Source organism: Pseudophryne corroboree, chromosome 2 (assembly GCF_028390025.1).
Source record: "Pseudophryne corroboree isolate aPseCor3 chromosome 2, aPseCor3.hap2, whole genome shotgun sequence".
Lineage (NCBI taxonomy): Eukaryota > Metazoa > Chordata > Amphibia > Anura > Myobatrachidae > Pseudophryne > Pseudophryne corroboree.
The window spans coordinates 518,753,520-518,778,599 of record NC_086445.1 but is presented as its reverse complement, the minus strand read 5'-3'; the positions used below and the strand labels follow the sequence as shown (position 1 = coordinate 518,778,599).

The following is a 25,080-nucleotide window of genomic DNA, read 5'->3' as shown; positions in this document are numbered from 1 at the left end:
GGTTTCGGAGAGCTTGCTTCTCGAATCTCCAAGGAATACTCGCACACGATCCTTGCCCGCTCATACTACGTCCAACCTGTTACAACAGGGACCGTTCTTTTACCCCTATTTACCTATGTACCGCGGCTGCGGTTGACGGGGTGGTGGTTGAGACCGCCCTCTTAAGAAAAGAGATAGGGCATTACAGTATCGGTTATACCAACCATGTTACGAGCTAGGAAGCCGGTTACGGCAGCTCATTATTACAGAATTTGGTGTGCCTATATAGGTTGGTGTGAAGCTCGGAAGTTTCCGACATCATCTTTCAAGTTACCCGTGTTCTGTTATTTTACAGACTGGGTGGGATGGAGAACTGCGTTTATCTACACTGAGGGTGCAGGTATCTGTGTTAATTTATTTTCAAAGACGTTTGACTCTATTGCGTCGGTACACACCTTTCTACAAGGTGTCATCAGAGTGCAGCCTCCATTTATCCCACCTACAGAGCCATGCGACTTGAAGCTGGGTTCAGATTTCTTACAGTTTTCATATTTTGAACCCTTACAACAAATGGGGATTAAGTTTCTCACTTGGAAAACGTTTTTTCTTCTAGCCTTAGCTTCGGCAAGGGTTTTGTTTTCAAATTTGGGTGCCTTGTATTACAAGCCACCGTATTTGGGTTTCCTCATGACAGAGCGGAACTTCGGACGAATTCCGATTTCTTATTTTTCACATCAATAAACCAATAGTGTTTCCTGTGTTGACAGCACATTCTAGAATTCTGAATGTGGTACGCGCATTACGCGTTTATATGTCCCGAACGTCTACAGTTCGTAATACGGATACGTTGTTTGTTCTCTATGATGCTGCCAACTGGGGTTAGCCAGTTTCTCAGCAGACATTATCCAGTTGGATAAAACTGACTACACGTCAGGCTTACCTTAAGGCTAAGTTACAGTCGCCTACGTCAGTAATAGCTCATCCCACAGGTTCTGTGGGAATGTCATGACCAGCTGGTCGTGGAGCTTCTACGACGCGGCTACATAGTCTTCAGTGCACACGTTTGTGCGCGTTTACAAGTTTTGAAACGTTTGCGGCATCAGCATCTAGCTTTGGCCGCCTACTGTTACAGGTGTCAAACAGCTCCTCCCGCCCACGAGGGAAGCTTTGGTACGTCCCAAGAGTACTCCAGTGACCCCTAGTGGATGAAAAAGAAAATAGGATTTTGGTACTTACCAGGTAAATCCTTTTCTTTGAATCCATAGGGGGCACTGGACGCCCACCCAGAGCAGTTTTACCTGGGTTGTATTAAGCTCAGAGGAGCTTATGGTACCACATTTTCACCGATTGGTTCAAATTATAAAGGTCTATCGGTTATGGTGTCAACTGTTTAGTTGACAGTAACGTTATGTGTCAACTTTGTTGTCCGTTATGTTATAAGAATTCTCCATTGTCAACCTCTCTATAGTTCCTGTTCGCTCAGTAAAAAGCACTGAGGTCGTACACTGAGGTACTCTGGGATATGGAGGGGTGGAGAGTTCTAAATTTAAATATTCAGTGCCTTTGTTTCTGCTAAGCCGTCCATATCCCAAGAGTACTCCAGTGCCCCCTATGGATTCAAAGAAAAGGATTTACCTGGTAAGTACCAAAATCCTATTTCTTTTTCATCCACTAGGGGTCACTGGAGTACTCTTGGGATATGGACGGGCGGAGCCGAACAAAGGCACTGAATATTCAAATTTAGGACCCTCCCACCCCTCCATATCCCCGAGTACCTCAGTGTACTATCTCAGTGTTTTTTCGGTGCTCACAGCACGAACATCGGCTTGTGGTATAGCCACACTTGGATTTTTATTTTTATTTTTATTTTTACACTTAGCACATCCCTTCCCAGTTTCTGGAAAAACATGGGTCCGGGATAGTGCCGCTGCACGGGCAGCGCATGGCGTGTCGGTCCTCACAAAGAGCACCCTCACAGCCACAGACAGCATGGCGTGTCGGTCCTCACAAAGAGCACCCTCACGGCCACAGACAGCACTGCTTCTACAAACAGCAGCCAGGACTAGAGAGCTGGACGGGCTTGCAAGAAGCCGTCGCAGCCATAGATCACTGGAAGCTGACTGGAGCTGGACGGAGCTTACAGACATAGAAGCCCCGTCACAGCCAGGACTACAGAGCTGACGGAGCTTACAGAAGGCCGTTGCAGCCATGAGTCACACCACTGCAGCTGGCCGGAGCTTATACAGAAAGTCCCGTCACAGCCAGAAGTTACAGAAAGGTAGGCTGGGGAGCGGGGCGGTCAGCGCAGGCTGCCGCCCCGCTATGTGTGGGTTAAGGTGCAGTAGGTTAATACAATACAGCTCCGTCCCGCCGCACAGCAGGGGGAGCTCATACCCGCCAAGCCAGCCACTACCTTCTGAGGAGACAAGCCGTCCCCCGGCAGCCGCCAACTCCGTCCTGCCGCATAGCAGGGGGAGATCAGACGACGCTAAACAGCCGCTATGTATCAAGACGGGGTCATCAAACGCCCGTCCCAGCGCTCCGGTCGCCGCCAAGCTCCCTCCTGCCGCACAGCAGGGGGAGATCATACGAAGCAGCTGCTCCGTCTGACATCAGGCCGCCCGTCCCAGCGCTCCGGTAGCCGCCAGCTCCGTCCTGCCGCACACTGGGCTCCGTACGGCTGCACAGCAGGTAAGCCATACTTAGTACCAGTATGACCGCCGCTCCGTCCCGGCCTGCATACACAAATGCCAGGGCAGGCTTCCAACACGGCCGCCCAGCTACGTCCGGCCGCCCATCAGTCTCAGTACAGAGACGATCACAAGTGCAGGCTTCCCGCAGATGATCATAGGGGGGGAAGAGGCACGGTGGAAGCTGGCGGATATATGACCAGCTGGGTATATATATATATATATATATATATCTATCACAGATATAAGCTTGTTACCGGTACTGACAGTAATAATTGAACTATATTACTGGCTGTGATTTTCAGAGTTGAACCTATATTAATGGCTGCGATTAACAAGGCGAGGGAGCCTATATTAATATATTAATATTAATGTCTGGTGTGATAATGGCCTATCAGCTTATGTATATATTTATTCATAGAACAGTTGTAACCGTCCTGTGGTTATACTGTATAATAACCTATACGGAAAGGTCAGCATGGCAAAGGGGCCATTTTAACCATGCTGCCTGTTGTTTTCCAGTTTGTGATTCTGGAACATTCCTGCCCTACATCTCTGAGCCACCAGAGGCGCAGGGGTGTTAGTGGGAATTTTTAATCAGCATAAGTAAGCCATGTAAACTGTTTTTCTACATGATTCTAGAACATTCCTGCCCTACATCTCTAAGCCACCAGAGGCGTAGGGGGGTTAGTAGGAATTTGGTTCGGGTTTCATAGGCCATGTGAACTGCTTTTCACATAAAGATTACTCTGTTTTTTCTTCACAGCGAATAAATCTTTTGTTTTTCCTAAAGATTTCCGTAGAGAGAATCAACCTTGAGTTAATATTATTTTGCTGTTCACCAATACAATATATATATATGACATGATAACGTCATAAGGCGTGCAATGGCTGTCCGTGGCCTATTGGGGTGTCTGTCTGCATAGCGAATAAGGCTCTAGTGCAGACTAAAAATAACATTGGCATCGGAGTCTCGGAAGTTATTCCGCCAGCTCTAACAAAAGACAGTTTTCCAAAGGAATTCCCTTTGGGTACCACAGTGTTTATTTAACTGGTCTTCTAATGTAATGCACGATTCTATGTCAAATCTCACACAGATAACTACGAGTGAGAAGGGTTCATTAGACCTGCACTCAGATAGTGCAGGGTTGTTGCCAACATACATTGCTAAATTACAGGGAGTCAAGGTCTCCATTGTTCCACTTAGTAGACTTTGACCACTATTTAATCGTTTACAATATGACGCCATCCGACATTGGTAAATGCGTCTGTGTCAAACATTATAAAGACCCATGAAACATTTGGGTCACTAGACATTACGGTTAAAAGAAGCTACAGAGTATATCTGTAAAGCTTCTAACGACGTTTCATCGTCGCCAGTTCAGCACAAGGCCACAGCTTGTTGGTCCTACATTTGATATTCAGCCGTTAATCGAAACGGAATTCTTGTGCCGGCATTTAATCCCTTTAGACTTCAGTTTTCAAGGCGGTGATACACACACTCACGCCTTGTAACGACAGGTCGCTACGGTCTGCAAGCCAGTAGTTTGATGACCTCTTTTCCAATTGTGGGAGCGCGTCTTTACATGTTACCTTTGCGGGGTTTCCAGACTTCAACAGGGACATGACTGCCTCTGTCGAACGGATTGGCAGGTAGCCATTTGGTTTCTACTGGGTTTCAGCTGTCTTTATAATACAGGCAGAGTCAGGGTGGCTTATTCCCCTCTGGTTGGGGGAACCAATCCATACAGCTCCGTCGCAGTTTCAATCAGCAAATCACTTACTGCAGTTTGAAAATGGATTTGCTGCGGGTAGTATTGACATATTGGAGCCACAAAATTGAATACTGGCATTTGATCTTCACAATGCGTATATACCCATTCCGGTTTGTTCATCACAGGTTTTAGCGTTTGCAATTCGCCACAACCATTAACCATTTCATGTCTACCGTTGCTTATCGCTTTGGGTATTTACCAAAAGTGATGTTGGGATGATAGCTCATCTCACATAAGAACTCTGTCTCAACAAAGTTCCTCTAACTTGCGCTACTAAGGTATACTGCGGTAGCAGATCAAGTTCGAAAACAATCGCATCTAATTCCGTCTAAACGATGTCAAGGCCTAGGTAAGATGATAAATACGGTAAATCAAAGACTTTTACCTACTACACCAGCAATAACAAATGTACGTCTAGTAATTAGTGCAAAGCACGCACACTAGCGGTACATTGGTGTATTCACCTATTAAGAATAACGATGGGTTTTTCAATTTAGTTCGCCACCCTTCACTCGCATTTCCCACAGAGGGAAAAGGGTGCATATACTCTGGACGACAGTCGCAGAGGGTCAGGATTTGTAGTTAAAATCAGCAACAAAGGTTCTAAAACACGACAGATTGCTGTCGATATATGTCCTAGAACTCTGTGCATTTTACAATGCTATACATGATTCGCTTTCAGTCGGACCAGGTATATACTCTGGTTTCTCTTCAGGACGAATAAATCTTTCGCCTTGTACTAAAGATTGCTGTGGAGAGGAACAACCATGAGTTTCATGTAAATTTTTGATGCCTGTCTCACGCTGGCCTTAAGCAGTCAAACAAGGCAACGGCAGTTGCATACACAACAACCAGTGAGAACCAAGTAGCCGCATGGCAATGCGGCAGGTAACTCAAATCCTCAATGGCTCAGAACACCATTATGTGAAAATGTCAAGAGATCATTATGTGAGTGGACATCTGTTAGACAGAGGATCTCACCCGTCAGGATTTGGATCCTGAAAACTGGACATTAAATCTAGAGGTGTTTCATATGTGAGTCCACAGAAGGGGGTTACCCTCAAGTATACATGATGGCATCTCGCCACAATTACGAAAGCTCAGTATGTGTACAAAACAGATCACAAGGGCAGTGGCGGTGGAGTCTCTCACATTCATGTGGTCATTCAGCATCGTGTATCTGGCTCCACCATTTTCCGCTGCTCTCTCCGTTGTCAAAACGGATCATAAGACAGTTTGTCACAGTCATACTGGTGGTATCTCATGGGTTTCGGAGAAGTTTGCTTCTCGAATTTTCAAGGAATACTTGCACACGATCTTGGCCCGCTCATAATACGTCCAACCTGTTACATCAGGGAACGTTAGTTTACCCATAGTTACCTATGTACCTATTATCTAAGTACCGCAGCTGCGGTTGACGGGGTGAGGGTTCAGACCGCCCTCTTAAGAAATTGAGCATTACAGTATCGGTTATACTAACCATGTTACGAAATAGTAAGCCGTTTAAGGCAGCTCATTTTTACAAAATTTCGTGTGCTTACATAGGTTGTAAACCTCGGAAGTTCCAACATCATCCTTCAAGTAACCCGTATTCTGTTAAACGGGGTGGGATGGAAAACTGCGTGGATCTGCACGAAGAGTGCAGGTATCTGTGTGGTAAACTTATTTTCAAAGACGTTTGCTTCTGTTTGCGTCTGTACACATCTTTCTACAAGGTGTCATCAAAGTTCACACTCTATTTCTCCCACCTACAGCGCCAGGCGACTTGAAGTTGGGTTCAGATTTCTTACAGTTTTCATATTTTGAACCCTTCAACAAATGGGAATTAAGTTTCTCACTTTGGGAAAACATTTTTCTTCTAGCCTTGGCTTCGGCAAGGGTTCTGTTTTCATATTTGGGTGCCTTGTATTCCAAGCCACCGTATTTCAGTTTTCTCATGACAAAGCAGATCTTCGGACGAATCACGCTTTCGTATTCTTCACATCAATGTACCAATAGGGGTTCCTGTGTGGACAGCACATTCTAGAATTCTGAATGTGGTACACGCATTACGCGTTTATATATGTCCCGAACGTCAACAGTACGTGATATGAATACGTTGTTTGTTCTCTATGATACTGCCAACTGGGGTTAGCCAGTTTCTCAGCAGACATTATCCAGTTGGGTAATAATAATGACTACAAGTCAGGCTTACTTTAAGGCTAGGTTACAATCGCCTACGTCAGTAATAACTCATCCCACAGGTTCTGTGGGAATGTCAGACCCAGTGGGTCGTGGAGTGTCTAAAACGCGGCTATATAGCCTTCATGTGCACCATGTTGGTGCACGTTTACACGTTATAAATGGGGCGCCATCAGCATCTAGCCTTGGGCTGCCTACTGTTACAAGTATCAAACAGCTCTCCCGCCCACGAGGGAAGCTTTGGTACGTCCCAAGAGTACTCCAGTGACCCCTAGTGGATGAAAAAGAAAATAGGATTTTGGTACTTACCAGGTAAATCCTTTTCTTTGAATCCATAGGGGGCACTGGACGCCCACCCAGAGCAGTTTACCTGGGTTGTTTTAAGCTCAAGGGAGCTTAGGGTAACAAGTTTTACTTGATTGATATTAAGCTCAGAGGAGCTTATGGTAACACATTTTCACCGATTGGTTCAAATTATAAAGTTCTATCGGTTATGGCGTCAACTGTTTAGTTGACAGTAAGGTTATGGGTCAACATTGTTGTTGTCCGTTATGTATAGGTATTCTCCATTGTCAACCTCTCTATATCGTTCCTGTTCGCTCAGTAAAAAACACTGAGATAGTACACTGAGGTACTCGGGGATATGGAGGGGTGGGAGGGTCCTAAATTTGAATATTCAGTGCCTTTGTTCGGCTCCGCCCGTCCATATCCCAAGAGTACTCCAGTGCCCCCTATGGATTCAAAGAAAAGGATTTACCTGGTAAGTACCAAAATCCTATTTTTACTACTCTTGGACGTGAGCTCTGGCGGCAATAGCCGAGGATGCTCTCAGGGCTCCTTGGAGTGTCTGGTTAGTCTATCTTGCCTCCTTTTCTATTTCTACCTCACTTTCGGTAACACAGAATGCGCGCTAGTCCTCCCGGTGGCTCCGGTTTGGCCGCGCATGACTTAAAGGTCCAGCCTGCACCTGTTGTCAGTAGAGGAGCCTTGGCTCCTTTCTCTGCAGGACTGTCTACTTCAACAGGGTCCTTTTTCTTTGTTCAATCTTACACTGGTTTCGTTTAACGGCGTGACTGTTCACGAGACCTCAGAAGGGAGAAGTTCCCTAGTTCGGTTATGCCTACTGGGCCCCGATTTCGGAAGTCTGTTACCTCTTCTCGCTTTTGCCACTTTGGGAAACTTTAAGGGGCATAGTGTGCATAACAGGGGTTTTCCCCTTTTGATTTACCATTCAGCCGTCATCTTTGGTTTTCTCTGGGTGGTTTGCTCGGCTGCGTTTAAGTCTACGTTGACCTGAATTTTAGGTCTCTGCTCTTTCGTTTTTTTTCCAAAAGAAATTAGACTGGCGGCCGTAAGTTCGGGCTCTCTTTCAGGGAGTACTCTATTGGCAACTCCCCCTTTTCGACTGGGGTTATGGCTGAGCTTCAGACTCAGCGGTCGTTTCTTTCAGGGGGGATGTCCGTTTTTCATATAAATCTGACGCTGGTGTTTTCGGCCCTCTGAATGTTGTCAGGGCTCGCCGACTCTCTCTACAGAGGTCTTCGGCTATTCGACGAAGTGTTTTCTTCTTTGTTCTGTACGATGCTCCCGTACTAAATAGCCGGGGTCCCAGCATAAGCTGGGCCGTTGGATACATCTGACCATCAGACAGTCTTATTGGCGGTTGCTCGGGAGCCTCTGTTTTCTATTTCAGCGCACTCTACGCGCGTTGTGGGACCTTCGTGGGAGGCTGCCCGTGGGGTCTCCATGACTACTTTATGTCGGGCGGCATGTCGGGCGGCTACTTGGTCGGACCGACATACGTTTGTCAAATTCTATAAGTTTGATACTTTTGCGGCCTCTGCATCACAGTTTGGCCGAGCGGTTTTACAGGACTCTCAGCACTCTCCCACCCGTTTTGGGAGCTCTGGGACGTCCCCATTGTAACTACGCTCCAGTGGCCCCTAGTGGATGAAGGAGAAATCAGGATTTTGGTACTTACCGATAAATCCCTTTCTCCGATTCCACAGGGGCCACTGGACGCCCGCCCAGCGCTGTTTCCTCCTTGTTTTTTGCTTAAAGGTCTGCAGATCACTAGGTGCCTGCTTGTTGAGTTCAGGTTAACCTGTTCTCTGTTAGGTTCTGTTCCAGGTTTGGTTTGTGTTATCCTGGTTTACAGGGCGTCATTAACCTCCTCTACCTTAAGGTTTGTTTATTCCAGCTCTCCTCGGGCACAGTTTTACGTAGACTGGCTTGGAGGGGAGATAGTAGGGGAGGAGCTAGCCACAGTGTGAGAATTTTAACGTGCCAGCTCCCAATTACTGCCTACTATTTCCCCATTGTAACTACGCTCCAGTGGCCCCTGTGGAATCGGAGAAAGGGATTTATCGGTAAGTACCAAAATCCTGATATTTCTTAGAGTTTATTGTTTTACATGGAGGCTGCTGGCAACAGCCTCTCTGCAGCGAGGGACTTGGGGGGGGGGGGGGGGGGGGGGGGGAGCAGTGTCTGCCCTGCGGTGTCTGAGCCACCATCTCCGCTGACTGGACACTGAGCTCCAGAGGGGATAGATCGTTCCCCGCCACAGGGTATCGCTCACCCAAGCAGCATGCCGCCAACCCCTTGCAGAGCTGAAGATTGTGGCGAGTGAAACACCGACCCCCCCCCCCCCTAGCAAGCGGGGGCCGGTGTGAAGATGACGGCATCAAGGTAGGAGCGCAGTATTAACTGCACTCCGGGAGCCTCAGCGGTACACTGTGCGGCGCTGTGAGGGGCGCTCTGACCCAGTGCCTATACCTTACAATGGTCACACAGCCTGTCAGGGTCCCAGGATCTCAACCAGCATCAAAGCTCAGGCCAGTATAATCCTATGAAGAGCGGGAAGATGGCGCCATTATGGGGACGGAGCTTCTCCTCAGAGCGGACCCAGCAGCGTTCAGCGCCATCTTCCTGCCTGCACAGCGCTGTCCAGGTAGAAGCAAGTCCCTCCACAAAAACTCCAGCTATCACTCACTGTACCAGGGGATTGTAGAAGGGGGGGAGGCTGCAAAACAACTGTGTAACCTATTATGGTGCACAGTCAGCGCTGATAAGGGGTCTCCCTTTCCCTTTGTGTTAAAAGCGCTGTGTGTGGGTTGGCTCCAATCTCCTGTGTCTCTCTTGCCATTCTTGGGGGGGGGGGGGGGGGGGTCGCTGTCTGCCCTCCCCTGTGTGTGTGTGTGTGTGTGTGTGTGTGTGGGGTGTCTGTGGTCTCCATTAAGCAATGTCCAGTGTCTTTGTGTCATATGCTGCAGAGGATATGTCCTATCAAGAGGATCTCATTCCATGTAATCAGGATAGCACTGGTTTAGCACACATACCAGCAAGGGAACATGAGTGTTTCTCTGACGTCCTTGTGGATGCTGGGACTCCGTCAGGACCATGGGGATTAGCGGCTCCGCAGGAGACTGGGCACAAAAGTAAAAGCTTTAAGACTACCTGGTGTGCACTGGCTCCTCCCCCCATGACCCTCCTCCAAGCCTCAGTTAGATTTTTGTGCCCGAACGAGAAGGGTGCACACTAGGTGGCTCTCCTGAGCTGCTTAGTGAAAAGTTTAAGTTTAGGTTTTTTATTTTCAGTGAGTCCTGCTGGCAACAGGCTCACTGCATCGAGGGACTAAGGGGAGAAGAAGCGAACTCACCTGCGTGCAGAGTGGATTGGGCTTCTTAGGCTACTGGACATTAGCTCCAGAGGGACCGATCACAGGCCCAGCCATGGATAGGTCCCAGAGCCGCGCCGCCGGCCCCCTTACAGAGCCAGAAGACAGAAGAGGTCCGGAAAATCGGCGGCAGAAGACGTCCTGTCTTCAACAAGGTAGCGCACAGCACTGCAGCTGTGCGCCATTGCTCTCAGCACACTTCACACTCCGGTCACTGAGGGTGCAGGGCGCTGGGGGGGGGGGCGCCCTGAGACGCAATAAAAACACCTTGGATGGCGAAAAATGCATCACATATAGCTCCTGCGCTATATGGATGAATTTAACCCCTGCCAGTTTTCCTTAAAAAAGCGGGAGAAAGGCTCCGCCCCCTTCTCGGCGGCCTATCTCCTCAGCACACAAGCGCCATTTTCCCTCACAGCTCCGCTGGAAGGACGTCTCCCTGACTCTTCCCTGCAGTCCTGCAATACAGAAACAGGGTAAAACAAGAGAGGGGGGGCACTAAATTGGCAGATTAATCAATACATCAGCTATATAAGGGAGAAACACTTATATAAGGTTGTCCCTATATATATATATATTATATATAGCGCTCTGGTGTGTGCTGGCAAACTCTCCCTCTGTCTCCCCAAAGGGCTAGTGGGGTCCTGTCCTCTATCAGAGCATTCCCGGTGTGTGTGTGCTGTGTGTCGGTACGTTTGTGTCGACATGTATGAGGAGGAAAATGGTGTGGAGGCAGAGCAATTGCCGGTAATAGTGATGTCACCCCCTAGGGAGTCGACACCTGACTGGATGGTCTTATGGAAGGAATTACGTGACAGCGTCAGCACTTTACAAAAGACTGTTGACGACATAAGACAGCCGGCAAATCAGCTAGTGCCTGTCCAGGCGTCTCAGACACCGTCGGGGGCTCTAAAGCGCCCGTTACCTCAGATGGTCGACACGGACACTGACTCCAGTGTCGACGGTGAGGAGACAAACATGACTTCCAGTAGGGCCACACGTTACATGATCACGGCAATGAAGGAGGTTTTGAACATTTCTGATACTACAAGTACCACAAAAAAGGGTATTATGTGGGGTGTGAAAAAACTACCCGTAGTTTTTCCTGAATCAGATGAATTAAACGAGGTGTGTGATGAAGCGTGGGTTTCCCCCGATAAAAAACTGATAATTTCTAAAAAAATTATTGGCATTATACCCTTTCCCGCCAGAGGTTAGGGCGCGTTGGGAAACACCCCCTAGGGTGGATAAAGCGCTCACACGCTTGTCTAAACAGGTGGCACTGCCGTCCCCGGATACGGCCGCCCTCAAGGAACCAGGTGATAGGAAACTGGAAAATATCCTAAAAAGTATATACACACGTACTGGTGTTATACTGCGACCAGCAATCGCCTCAGCCTGGATGTGCAGCGCTGGGGTGGCTTGGTCGGATTCCCTGACTGAAAATATTGATACCCTGGATAGGGACAGTATATTATTGACTATAGAGCATTTAAAAGATGCATTTCTATATATGCGAGATGCACAGAGGGATATTTGCACTCTGGCATCAAGAGTAAGTGCGCTGTCCATTTCTGCCAGAAGAGGGTTATGGACGCGACAGTGGTCAGGTGATGCGGATTCTAAAAGGCATATGGAAGTATTGCCTTATAAAGGGGAGGAGTTATTTGGGGTCGGTCTATCGTACCTGGTGGCCACGGCAACTGCTGGGAAATCCACCTTTTTACCCCAGGTCGCCTCTCAGCAGAAAAAGACGCCGTCTTTTCAGGCTCAGTCCTTTCGTCCCCATAAGGGCAAGCGGGCAAAAGGCTCCTCATTTCTGCCCCGGGGCAGAGGAAGGGGAAAAAGACTGCATCAGGCAGCCTTTTCCCAGGAACAGAAGCCCTCATCCGCTTCTGCCAAGTCCTCAGCATGACGCTGGGGCCTTACAAGCGGACTCAGGCACGGTGGGGGGCCGTCTCAAGAATTTCAGCGCGCAGTGGGCTCACTCGCAAGTGGACCCCTGGATCCTTCAGGTAGTATCTCAGGGGTACAAATTGGAGTTCGAGACGTCTTCCCCTAGCCGGTTCCTGAAGTCTGCTTTACCAACGTCTCCCTCCGACAGGGAGGCGGTATTGGAAGCCATTCACAAGCTGTATTCCCAGCAGGTGATAATCAAGGTACCCCTCCTGCAACAGGGAAAGGGGTGGTATTCCACGCTCTTTGTGGTACCGAAGCCGGACGGCTCGGTGAGACCGATTTTAAATCTGAAATCCTTGAACACTTACATACAAAGGTTCAAATTCAAGATGGAGTCACTCAGAGCAGTGATAGCGAACCTGGAAGAAGGGGACTATATGGTGTCTCTGGACATTAAGGATGCTTACCTCCATGTCCCAATTTGCCCTTCTCACCAAGGGTACCTCAGGTTTGTGGTTCAGAACTGTCATTATCAGTTTCAGACGCTGCCGTTTGGATTGTCCACGGCACCCCGGGTCTTTACCAAGGTAATGGCCGAAATGATGATACTTCTTCGAAGAAAAGGCGTCTTAATTATCCCTTACTTGGACGATCTCCTGATAAGGGCAAGGTCCAAGGAACAGGTAGTGGTCGGAGTAGCACTATCTCAAGTAGTGTTACGACAGCACGGGTGGATTCTAAATATCCCAAAATCGCAGCTGATTCCGACGACACGTCTGCTGTTCCTAGGGATGATTCTGGACACAGTTCAGAAAAAGGTGTTTCTCCCGGAGGAGAAAGCCAGGGAGTTATCCGAGCTAGTCAGGAACCTCCTAAAACCAGGCCAAGTGTCAGTGCATCAATGCACAAGGGTCCTGGGCAAAGTGGTGGCTTCTTACGAAGCGATTCCATTCGGCAGATTCCACGCAAGAACTTTTCAGTGGGATCTGCTGGACAAATGGTCCGGATCGCATCTTCAGATGCATCAGCGGATAACCCTGTCTCCAAGGACAAGGGTGTCTCTCCTGTGGTGGTTACAGAGTGCTCATCTTCTAAAGGGCCGCAGATTCGGCATTCAGGACTGGGTCCTGGTGACCACGGATGCCAGCCTGAGAGGCTGGGGAGCAGTCACACAGGGAAGAAATTTCCAGGGCTTGTGGTCAAGCATGGAAACGTCATTGCACATAAATATCCTGGAACTGAGGGCTATTTACAATGCCCTAAGTCAAGCAAGGCCTCTGCTTCAGGGTCAGCTGGTGTTGATCCAGTCGGACAACATCACGGCAGTCGCCCACGTAAACAGACAGGGCGGCACAAGAAGCAGGAGAGCGATGGCAGAAACTGCAAGGATTCTTCGCTGGGCGGAAAATCATGTGATAGCACTGTCAGCAGTGTTCATTCCCGGAGTGGACAACTGGGAAGCAGACTTTCTCAGCAGACACGATCTCCACCCGGGAGAGTGGGGACTTCATCCAGAAGTCTTCCAATTGATTGTAAACCGTTGGGAAAAACCAAAGGTGGACATGATGGCGTCCCGCCTCAACAAAAAACTAGACAGATATTGCGCCAGGTCAAGGGACCCTCAGGCAATAGCGGTGGACGCGCTGGTAACACCGTGGGTGTACCAGTCAGTGTATGTGTTCCCTCCTCTGCCTCTCTTACCCAAGGTACTGAGGATTATAAGACGGAGAGGAGTAAGAACTATACTCGTGGCTCCGGATTGGCCAAGAAGGACTTGGTACCCGGAACTTCAAGAGATGCTCACGGAGGACCCGTGGCCTCTACCTCTAAGAAGGGACTTGCTCCAGGAAGGACCCTGTCTGTTCCAAGACTTACCGCGGCTGCGTTTGACGGCATGGCGGTTGAACGCCGGATCCTGAAGGAAAAAGGCATTCCAGATGAAGTCATCCCTACCCTGATCAAAGCCAGGAAGGATGTAACTGCACAACATTATCACCGTATTTGGCGAAAATATGTTGCGTGGTGCGAGGCTAGGAAGGCCCCGACAGAGGAATTTCAACTAGGTCGTTTCCTGCCTTTCCTGCAAACAGGACTGTCCATGGGCCTAAAATTAGGGTCCATTAAGGTTCAAATTTCGGCCTTGTCGATTTTCTTCCAAAAAAATTGGCTTCAGTTCCTGAAGTCCAGACTTTTGTCAAGGGGGTACTGCATATACAGCCTCCCTTTGTGCCTCCAGTGGCACCCTGGGATCTCAATTTGGTTTTGGGTTTCCTAAAATCACATTGGTTCGAACCACTTGCCACAGTGGATCTAAAATATCTCACATGGAAAGTGGCCATGCTGTTGGCCTTGGCTTCAGCCAGGCGCGTATCAGAATTGGCGGCTTTATCCTATAAAAGCCCTTACCTGATATTTCATTCGGATAGGGCGGAATTGAGGACTCGTCCTCAATTTCTTCCTAAGGTGGTTTCAGCGTTTCACCTAAACCAACCTATTGTGGTGCCTGCGGCTACTGGGGGCTTGGAGGACTCCAAGTTGCTGGATGTAGTCAGGGCCCTGAAAATATGTGTTTCCAGGACGGCTGGAGTCAGGAAATCCGACTCGCTGTTTATCTTGTATGCACCCAACAAGCTGGGTGCTCCTGCTTCTAAGCAGACTATTGCTCGTTGGATTTGTAGTACAATTCAGCTTGCACATTCTGTGGCAGGCCTGCCACAGCCAAAATCTGTAAATGCCCATTCCACCAGGAAGGTGGGCTCATCTTGGGCGGCTGCCCGAGGGGTCTCGGCTTTACAACTTTGCCGAGCAGCTACGTGGTCAGGGGAAAACACGTTTGTAAAATTCTACAAATTTGATACCCTGGCTAAGGAGTACCTGGAGTTCTCTCATTCGGTGCTGCAGAGTCATCCGCACTCTCCCGCCCGTTTGGGAGCTTTGGTATAATCCCCATGGTCCTGACGGAGTCCCAGCATCCACAAGGACGTCAGAGAAAATAAGAATTTACTTACCGATAATTCTATTTCTCATAGTCCGTAGTGGATGCTGGGCGCCCATCCCAAGTGCGGATTGTCTGTAATACTTGTACATAGTTATTGTTGCCAAAAATTCGGGTTTTGTTGTAGTGAGCCATCTGTTCTGGAGGCTCCTCATGTTATCACGCTGTTAACTGGGTTTAGATCACAGGTTATACGGTGTGATTGGTGTGGCTGGTATGAGTCTTACCCGGGATTCAAAAATCCTTCCTTATTGTGTACGCTCGTCCGGGCACAGTATCCTAACTGAGGCTTGGAGGAGGGTCATGGGGGGAGGAGCCAGTGCACACCAGGTAGTCTTAAAGCTTTTACTTTTGTGCCCAGTCTCCTGCGGAGCCGCTAATCCCCATGGTCCTGACGGAGTCCCAGCATCCACTACGGACTACGAGAAATAGAATTATCGGTAAGTAAATTCTTATTTTTTCCTCTATCGAATCTGTGATTTCTCAGACTTCTAATAGAACTGCACAATCTGAATTTGCACCTCAGGCTTACAGGACTCGGACAGTCTGGCCCAGTTCTGTTGCCTCAGGGCCCTCTGTTTGTTCCCAAACACGTGTTCTTGCACAGATTAGGCAGGTTGACACGGGTACCGTTTCTGACACTGCGGATGGTGATGGAGATATGTTTGGGGGGACTGCATATCTTACACAAGTGCAGTTAATAATAGAGGCCATTACAGTTATGTTGAGTATTTCTTTTTCTCTGACGTCCTAGTGGATGCTGGGGACTCCGTAAGGACCATGGGGAATAGCGGCTCCGCAGGAGACTGGGCACAAAAGTAAAGCTTTAGAACTACCTGGTGTGCATTGGCTCCTCCCCCTATGACCCTCCTCCAAGCCTCAGTTAGAGTTAGATTTTTGTGCCCGAACGAGAAGGGTGCAGACTAGGTGGCTCTCCTGAGCTGCTTAGGGAAAAGTTTAGTTTTAGGTTTTTTTATGTTCAGTGAGACCTGCTGGCAACAGGCTCACTGCATCGAGGGACTAAGGGGAGAAGAAGCGAACTCACCTGCGTGCAGAGTGGATTGGGCTTCTTAGGCTACTGGACATTAGCTCCAGAGGGACCGATCACAGGCCCAGCCATGGATAGGTCCCAGAGCCGCGCCGCCGGCACCCTTACAGAGCCAGAAGACAGAAGAGGTCCGGAAAATCGGCGGCAGAAGACGTCCTGTCTTCAACAAGGTAGCGCACAGCACTGCAGCTGTGCGCCATTGCTCTCAGCACACTTCACACTCCGGTCACTGAGGGTGCAGGGCGCTGGGGGGGGGCGCCCTGAGACGCAATAAAAACACCTTGGATGGCAAAAAATGCATCACATATAGCTCCTGGGCTATATGGATGAATTTAACCCCTGCCAGAATTCACAGAAAAACGGGAGATAGGCTCCGCCCCCTTCTCGGCGGCCTTATCTCCTCAGCACACTGGCGCCATTTTCCCTCGTTTGTGTCGACATGTATGAGGAGAAAAATGAGGTGGAGACGGAGCAGATTGCCTGTAATAGTGATGTCACCCCCTAGGGGGTCGACACCTGAGTGGATGAACTGTTGGAAGGAATTACGTGACAGTGTCAGCTCTGTATAAAAGACAGTGGTTGACATGAGACAGCCGGCTACTCAGCTTGTGCCTGTCCAGACGTCTCAGGCCGTCAGGGGCTCTAAAGCGCCCGTTACCTCAGGTGGCAGATATAGACGCCGACACGGATACTGACTCCAGTGTCGACGGTGAAGAGACAAATGTGACTTCCAGTAGGGCCACACGTTACATGATTGAGGCAATGAAACATTTTTTACACATTTCTGATAATACGAGTACCACCAAAAAGGGGTATTATGTTCGGTGAGGAAAAACTACCTGTAGTTTCTCTAACGTCCTTAGTGGATGCTGGGGACTCCGTAAGGACCATGGGGACTCCGTAAGGACCATGGGGAATAGCGGCTCCGCAGGAGACTGGGCACATCTAAAGAAAGCTTTAGGACTATCTGGTGTGCACTGGCTCCTCCCCCTATGACCCTCCTCCAAGCCTCAGTTAGATCTCTGTGCCCGAACGAGAAGGGTGCACACTAGGGGCTCTCCTGAGCTTCTTAGTGAAAGTTTTAGTTTAGGTTTGTTATTTTCAGTGAGACCTGCTGGCAACAGGCTCACTGCATCGAGGGACTAAGGGGAGAAGAAGCGAACTCACCTGCGTGCAGAGTGGATTGGGCTTCTTAGGCTACTGGACATTAGCTCCAGAGGGACGATCACAGGCCCAGCTTGGATGGGTCCCAGAGCCGCGCCGCCGGCCCCCTTACAGAGCCAGAAGGCAGAAGAGGTCCGGAAAATCGGCGGCAGAAGACTTCCGGTCTTCAACAAGGTAGCGCACAGCACTGCAGCTGTGCGCCATTGCTCTCAGCACACTTAACACTTCGGTCACTGAGGGTGCAGGGCGCTGGGGGGGGGGCGCCCTGAGACGCAATAAAAACACCTTGGCTGGCGAAAATACATCACATATAGCCCCCAGGGCTATATGGATGAATTTTAACCCCTGCCAGAATCCATAAAAAAGCAGGAGAAAAGTCCGCGAAAAAGGGGCGGAGCCTATCTCCTCAGCACACTGGCGCCATTTTCCCTCACAGCTCCGTTGGAGGGAAGCTCCCCTGGCTCTCCCCTGCAGTCACTACACTACAGAAAGGGTTAAAAAAGAGAGGGGAGCACTAATTAGGCGCAGTATTAACTATACAGCAGCTATAAGGGGAAAAACACTTTATATAAGGTTATCCCTGTATATATATATATATATATATATATATATATATATATATATATATATAGCGCTCTGGTGTGTGCTGGCAAACTCTCCCTCTGTCTCCCCAAAGGGCTAGTGGGGTCCTGTCCTCTATCGGAGCATTCCCTGTGTGTGTGCTGTATGTCGGTACTTTTGTGTCGACATGTATGAGGAGAAAAATGAGGTGGAGACGGAGCAGATTGCCTGTAATAGTGATGTCACCCCCTAGGGGGTCGACACCTGAGTGGATGAACTGTTGGAAGGAATTACGTGACAGTGTCAGCTCTGTATAAAAGACAGTGGTTGACATGAGACAGCCGGCTACTCAGCTTGTGCCTGTCCAGACGTCTCATAGGCCGTCAGGGGCTCTAAAGCGCCCGTTACCTCAGATGGCAGATATAGACGCCGACACGGATACTGACTCCAGTGTCGACGGTGAAGAGACGAATGTGACTTCCAGTAGGGCCACACGTTACATGATTGAGGCAATGAAAAATGTTTTACACATTTCTGATAATACGAGTACCACCAAAAAAGGGGTATTATGTTCGGTGAGGAAAAACTACCTGTAGTTTTCCTGAATCTGAGAAATTAAATGAGGTGTGTGATGATGCGTGGGTTTCCCCCGATAACAACTGATAATTTCTAAAATGTTATTGGCATTATATCCTTTCCCGCCAGAGGTTAGGGTGCGTTGGGAAACACCCCCTAGGGTGGATAAAGCGCTCACACGCTTGTAAGGGCTCTACCTTCGCCTGAGATGGCCGCCCTTAAGGATCCTGCTGATAGAAAGCAGGAGGGTATCCTAAAAGGTATTTACACACATACTGGTGTTATACTGCGACCAGCAATCGCCTCAGCCTGGATGTGCAGTGCTGGGTTGGCGTGGTCGGATTCCCTGACTGAAAATATTGATACCCTAGATAGGGACAGTATATTTTTGCCTATAGAGCATTTAAAAGATGCATTTCTATATATGCGTGATGCACAGCGGAATATTTGCCGACTGGCATCAAGTCTAAGCGCGTTGTCCATTTCTACCAGTAGAGGGTTATGGACACGTCAGTGGTCAGGTGATGCGTATTCCAAACGGCATTTGGAAGTATTGCTTTATTAAGGGGAGGAGTTATTTGGGGTCGTTCTTTCAGACCTGGTGGCCACGGCAACAGCTGGGAATTCCACGTTTGTACCCCAGGTCGTCTCTCAACATGAGAAGACGCCGTATTATCAGGCGCAGTCTTTTCGTGGACAAGCGGGCAAAAAGGTTCCTCATTTCTGCCCCGTGACAGAGGGAGAGGAAAAAGGCTGCAGAAATCAGCCAGTTCCCAGGAACAGAAACCCTCTCCCGCCTCTGCCAAGCCCTCAGTATACGCTGGGGCTTTACTAGCAGAATCAGGCACGGTGGGGGGCCCGTCTCAATGAATTTCAGCGCGCAGTGGGCTCACTCGCAAGTAGACCCTTGGATCCTTCAGGTGATATCTCAGGGGTACAATTTAGAATTCGAGACGTCTCCCCCTCGCCGTTTCCTAAAGTCGGCTTTACCGATGTCTCCTTCTGACAGGGAGACAGTTTTGGAAGCCATTCACAAGCTGTATTCCCAGCAGGTGATAATCAAGATACCCCTCCTGCAACAGGGAACGGGGTATTATTCCACACTGTTGTGGTACCGAAGCCGGACTGCTCGGTGAGACCGATTCTAAATCTAAAATCTTTGAACACTTACATACAGAGGTTCAAATTCAAGATTGAGTCACTCAGAGCAGTGATTGCGAACCTGGAAGAAGGGGACTACATGATGTCTCGGGACATCAAGGATGCTTACCTTCATGTCAAAATTTACCCTTCTCACCAAGGGTACCTCAGGTTTATGGTACAGAACTGTCACTATCAGTTCAGACGCTGCCGTATGGATGGTCCACGGCACCCCGGGTCTTTACCAAGGTAATGGCCGAAATGATGATATTCCTTCGAAGGAAGTGAATTTTAGTTATCCCTTACTTGGACAATTCCCTGATAAGGGTAAGATCCAGGGAACAGTTGGAGGTCGGTGTAGCACTATCTCAGGTAGTGTTGCGGCAGCACGATTGGATTCTCAATATTCCAAAATCGCACCTGGTTCCGACGACGTGTCTTCTGTTCCTAGGGATGATCCTGGACACAGTCCAGAAAAAGGTGTTTCTCCCGGAGGAGAAAGCCAGGGAGTTATCCGAGCTAGTCAGGAACCTCCTAAAACCGAGCCAAGTCTCAGTGCATCAATGCACAAGGGTTCTGGGTAAAATGGTGGCTTCCTACGAAGCAATCCCATTCGGCAGATTCCACGCAAGAACTTTCCAGTGGGACCTGCTGGACAAATGGTCCGGGTCGCATCTTCAGATGCATCAGCGGATAACCCTGTCACCAAGGACAAGGGTGTCCCTCCTGTGGTGGTTGCAGAGTGCTCATCTTCTAGAGGGCCGCAGATTAGGCATTCAGGACTGGGTCCTGGTGACCACGGATGCCAGCCTGCGAGGCTGGGGAGCAGTCACACAGGGAAGGAATATCCAGGGCTTATGGTCAAGCCTGGAGACATCACTTCACATAAATATCCTGAAGCTAAGGGACATTTACAATGCTCTAAGCTTAGCAAGACCTCTGCTTCAAGGTCAGCCGGTGTTGATCCAGTCGGACAACATCACGGCAGTCACCCACGTAAACAGACAGGGTGGCACAAGAAGCAGGAGGGCAATGACAGAAGCTGCAAGGATTTTTCGCTGGGCGGAAAATCATGTGATAGCACTGTCAGCAGTATTCATTCCGGGAGTGGACAACTGGGAAGCAGACTTCCTCAGCACGACCTCCACCCGGGAGAGTGGGGACTTCACCCAGAAGTCTTCCACATGATTAAAAACTCGACAGGTATTGCGCCAGGTCCAGGGACCCTCAGGCAATAAGCTGTAGACGCTCTGGTAACACCGTGGGTGTACCAGTCAGGGTATGTGTTCCCTCCTCTGCCTCTCATACCGAAGGTACTGAGATTGATAAGATGGAGAGGAGTAAGCACTATATTCGTGGTTCCGGATTGGCCAAGAAGGACTTGGTAACCGGAACTTCAAGAGATGCTCACGGAGGATCCGTGGCCTCTACCTCTAAGAAGGGACCTGCTCCAGCAAGGACCCTGTCTGTTCCAAGACTTACCGCGGCTGCGTTTGACGGCATGGCGGTTGAACGCCGGATCCTGAAGGAAAAAAGGCATTCCGGATGAAGTCATCCCTATCCTGATCAAAGCCAGGAAGGATGTAACCGCAAAAACATTATCACCGCAATTGGCGAAAATATGTTGCGTGGTGCGAGGCCAGTAAGGCCCGACGGAGGAAATTCAACTGGGTCGATTCCTACATTTCCTGCAAACACGAGTGTCTATGGGCCTGAAATTGGGGTCCATTAAGGTTCAGATTTCGGCCCTGTCAATTTTCTTCAAAAAGAACTAGCTTCAGTCCCTGAAGTTCAGACGTTTGTAAAAGGGGTACTGCATATACAGCCTCCTTTTGTGCCTCAAGTGGCACTTTGGGATCTCAATGTAGTTTTGGGTTCCAAAAGTCACATTGGTTTGAACCACTTAAATCTGTGGAGTTAAAATATCTCACATGAAAAGTGGTCATGCTGTTGGCCCTAGCCTGGGCCAGGCGCGTGTCAGAATTGGCGGCTTTATCCTGAAAAAGCCCTTATCTGATTTTCCATTCGGACAGGGCGGAATTGAGGACTCGTCCTCAGTTTCTCCCCAAGGTGGTTTCAGCGTTTCACCTGAACCAACCTATTTGTGGTGCCTGCGGCTACTAGGGACTTGGAGGCCTCCAAGTTGCTAGACGTTGTCAGTGCCCTGAAAATATATGTTTCCAGGACGGCTGGAGTCAGGAAATCTGACTCGCTGTTTATCCTGTATGCACCCAACAAGCTGGGTGCTCCTGCTTCTAAGCAGACTATTGCTCGTTGGATTTGTAGTACAATTCAGCTTGCACATTCTGTGGCAGGCCTGCCACAGCCAAAAATCTGTAAATGCCCACTCCACAAGGAAGGTGGGCTCATCTTGGGCGGCTGCCCGAGGGGTCTCGGCTTTACAACTTTGCCGAGCAGCTACTTGGTCAGGAGCAAATACGTTTGTAAAATTCTACAAAATTGATATCCTGGCTGAGGAGGACCTGGAGTTCTCTCATTTGGTGCTGCAGAGTCATCCGCACTCTCCCGCCCGTTTGGGAGCTTTGGTATAATCCCCATGGTCCTTACGGAGTCCCCAGCATCCACTTAGGACGTTAGAGAAAATAAGAATTTACTTACCGATAATTCTATTTCTCATAGTCCGTAGTGGATGCTGGGCGCCCATCCCAAGTGCGGATTGTCTACAATACTTGTACATAGTTATTGTTACAAAAATCGGGTTATTATTGTTGTGAGCCATCTTTCAGAGGCTCCTCTGTTATCATGCTGTTAACTGGGTTCAGATCACAGGTTATACGGTGTGATTGGTGTGGCTGGTATGAGTCTTACCCGGGATTCAAAATCCTTCCTTATTGTGTACGCTCGTCCGGGCACAGTATCCTAACTGAGGCTTGGAGGAGGGTCATAGGGGGAGGAGCCAGTGCACACCAGATAGTCCTAAAGCTTTCTTTAGATGTGCCCAGTCTCCTGCGGAGCCGCTATTCTCCATGGTCCTTACGGAGTCCCCATGGTCCTTACGGAGTCCCCAGTATCCACTACGGACTATGAGAAATAGAATTATCGGTAAGTAAATTCTTATTTTTCCTGAATCTGAGAAATTAAATGAGGTGTGTGATGATGCGTGGGTTTCCCCCGATAACAACTGATAATTTCTAAAATGTTATTGGCATTATATCCTTTCCCGCCAGAGGTTAGGGTGCGTTGGGAAACATCCCCTAGGGTGGATAAAGCGCTCACACGCTTGTAAGAACAAGGGCTCTACCCTCTCCTGAGATGGCCGCCCTTAAGGATCCTGCTGATAGAAAGCAGGAGGGTATCCTAAAATGTATTTACACACATACTGGTGTTATACTGCGACCAGCAATCGCCTCAGCCTGGATGTGCAGTGCTGGGTTGGTGTGGTCGGATTCCCTGACTGAAAATATTGATACCCTAGATAGGGACAGTATATTATTACCTATAGAACATTTAAAAGATGTATTTCTATATATGCGTGATGCACAGCGGAATATTTGCCGACTGGCATCAAGTCTAAGTGCGTTGTCCATTTCTGCCAGTAGAGGGTTATGGACACGACAGTGGTCAGGTGATGCGGATTCCAAACGGCATTTGGAAGTATTGCCTTATTAAAGGGAGGAGTTATTTGGGGTCGGTCTTTCAGACCTGGTGGCCACGGCAACAGCTGGGAAATCCACGTTTGTACGCCAGGTCGCCTCTCAACATAAGAAGACGCCGTATTATCAGGCGCAGTCTTTTCGTGGGCAAGCGGGCAAAAGGTTCCTCATTTCTGCCCCGTGACAGAGGGAGAGGAAAAAGGCTGCAGAAATCAGCCAGTTCCCAGGAACAGAAGCCCTCTCCCGCCTCTGCCAAGCCCTCAGTATGACGCTGGGGCTTTACAAGCAGAATCAGGCACGGTAAGGGCCTGTCTCAATGAATTTCAGCGCGCAGTGGGCTCACTCGCAAGTAGACCCCTGGATCCTTCAAGGGATATCTCAGGGGTACAAATTGGAATTCGAGACGTCTCCCCCTCGCCGTTTCCTAAAGTCGGCTTACCGATGTCTCCCTCTGACAGGGAGGCAGTTTTGGAAGCCATTCACAAGCTGTATTCCCAGCAGGTGATAATCAAGATACCCCTCCTGCAACAGGGAACGGGGTATTATTCCACACTGTTGTGGTACCGAAGCCGGACGGCTCGGTGAGACCGATTCTAAATCTAAAATCTTGAACACTTACATACGGAGGTTCAAATTCAAGATTGAGTCACTCAGAGCAGTGATTGCGAACCTGGAAGAAGGGGACTACATGATGTCTCGGGACATCAAGGATGCTTACCTTCATGTCCCAATTTACCTTTCTCAAGGGTACCTCAGGTTTGTGGTACAGAACTGTCACTATCAGTTCAGACGCTGCCGTATGGATGGTCCACGGCACCCCGGGTCTTTACCAAGGTAATGGCCGAAATGATGATACTCCTTCGAAGGAAGGGAATTTTAGTTATCCCTTACTTGGACGATTCCCTGATAAGGGTAAGATCCAGGGAACAGTTGGAGGTCGGTGTAGCACTATCTCAGGTAGTGTTGCGGCAGCACGATTGGATTCTCAATATTCCAAAATCGCAGCTGATTCCGACGACTCGTCTTCTGTTCCTAGGGGATGATCCTGGACACAGTCCAGAAAAAGGTGTTTCTCCCGGAGGAGAAAGTCAGGGAGTTATCCGAGCTAGTCGGGAAGCTCCTATAACCGAGCCAAGTCTCAGTACATCAATGAAAGGGTTCTGGGAAAAATGGTGGCTTCCTACGAAGCAATCCCATTCGGCAGATTCCACGCAAGAACTTTCCAGTGGGACCTGCTGGACAAATGGTCCGGGTCGCATCTTCGGATGCATCAGCGGATAACCCTGTCACCAAGGACAAGGGTGTCTCTCCTGTGGTGGTTGCAGAGTGCTCATCTTCTAGAGGGCCGCAGATTCGGCATTCAGGACTGGGTCCCGGTGACCACGGATGCCAGCCTGCGAGGCTGGGGGGCAGTCACACAGGGAAGGAATTTCCAGGGCTTATGGTCAAGCCTGGAGACATCACTTCACATAAATATCCTGAAGCTAAGGGCCATTTACAATGCTCTAAGCTTAGCAAGACCTCTGCTTCAAGGTCAGCCGGGGTTGATCCAGTCGGACAACATCACGGCAGTCACCCACGTAAACAGACAGGGTGGCACAAGAAGCAGGAGGGCAATGGCAGAAGCTGCAAGGATTCTTTGCTGGGCGGAAAATCATGTGATAGCACTGTCAGCAGTATTCATTCCGGGAGTGGACAACTGGGAAGCAGACTTCCTCAGCAGACACGACCTCCACCCGGGAGAGTGGGGACTTCACCCAGAAGTCTTCCACGTGATTATAA

General features: G+C 49.2%; 1 protein-coding gene, 1 non-coding gene and 1 pseudogene across 11 annotated transcripts in view; all 3 read left to right on the top strand.

Moving 5' to 3' along the window:
* Nucleotides 1-25,080, top strand: part of SRRM1 (serine and arginine repetitive matrix 1) — a 256,992-nt gene that overhangs the window by 210,274 nt on the left and 21,638 nt on the right. The gene's annotated exons all lie outside the window — the stretch shown is intronic.
* On the top strand, nucleotides 3,414-3,521 carry LOC135054197 (U5 spliceosomal RNA; annotated as a pseudogene).
* On the top strand, nucleotides 5,140-5,254 carry LOC135054125 (U5 spliceosomal RNA). The gene has a single exon (XR_010243374.1). It is a non-coding gene; the product is annotated as a U5 spliceosomal RNA (small nuclear RNA).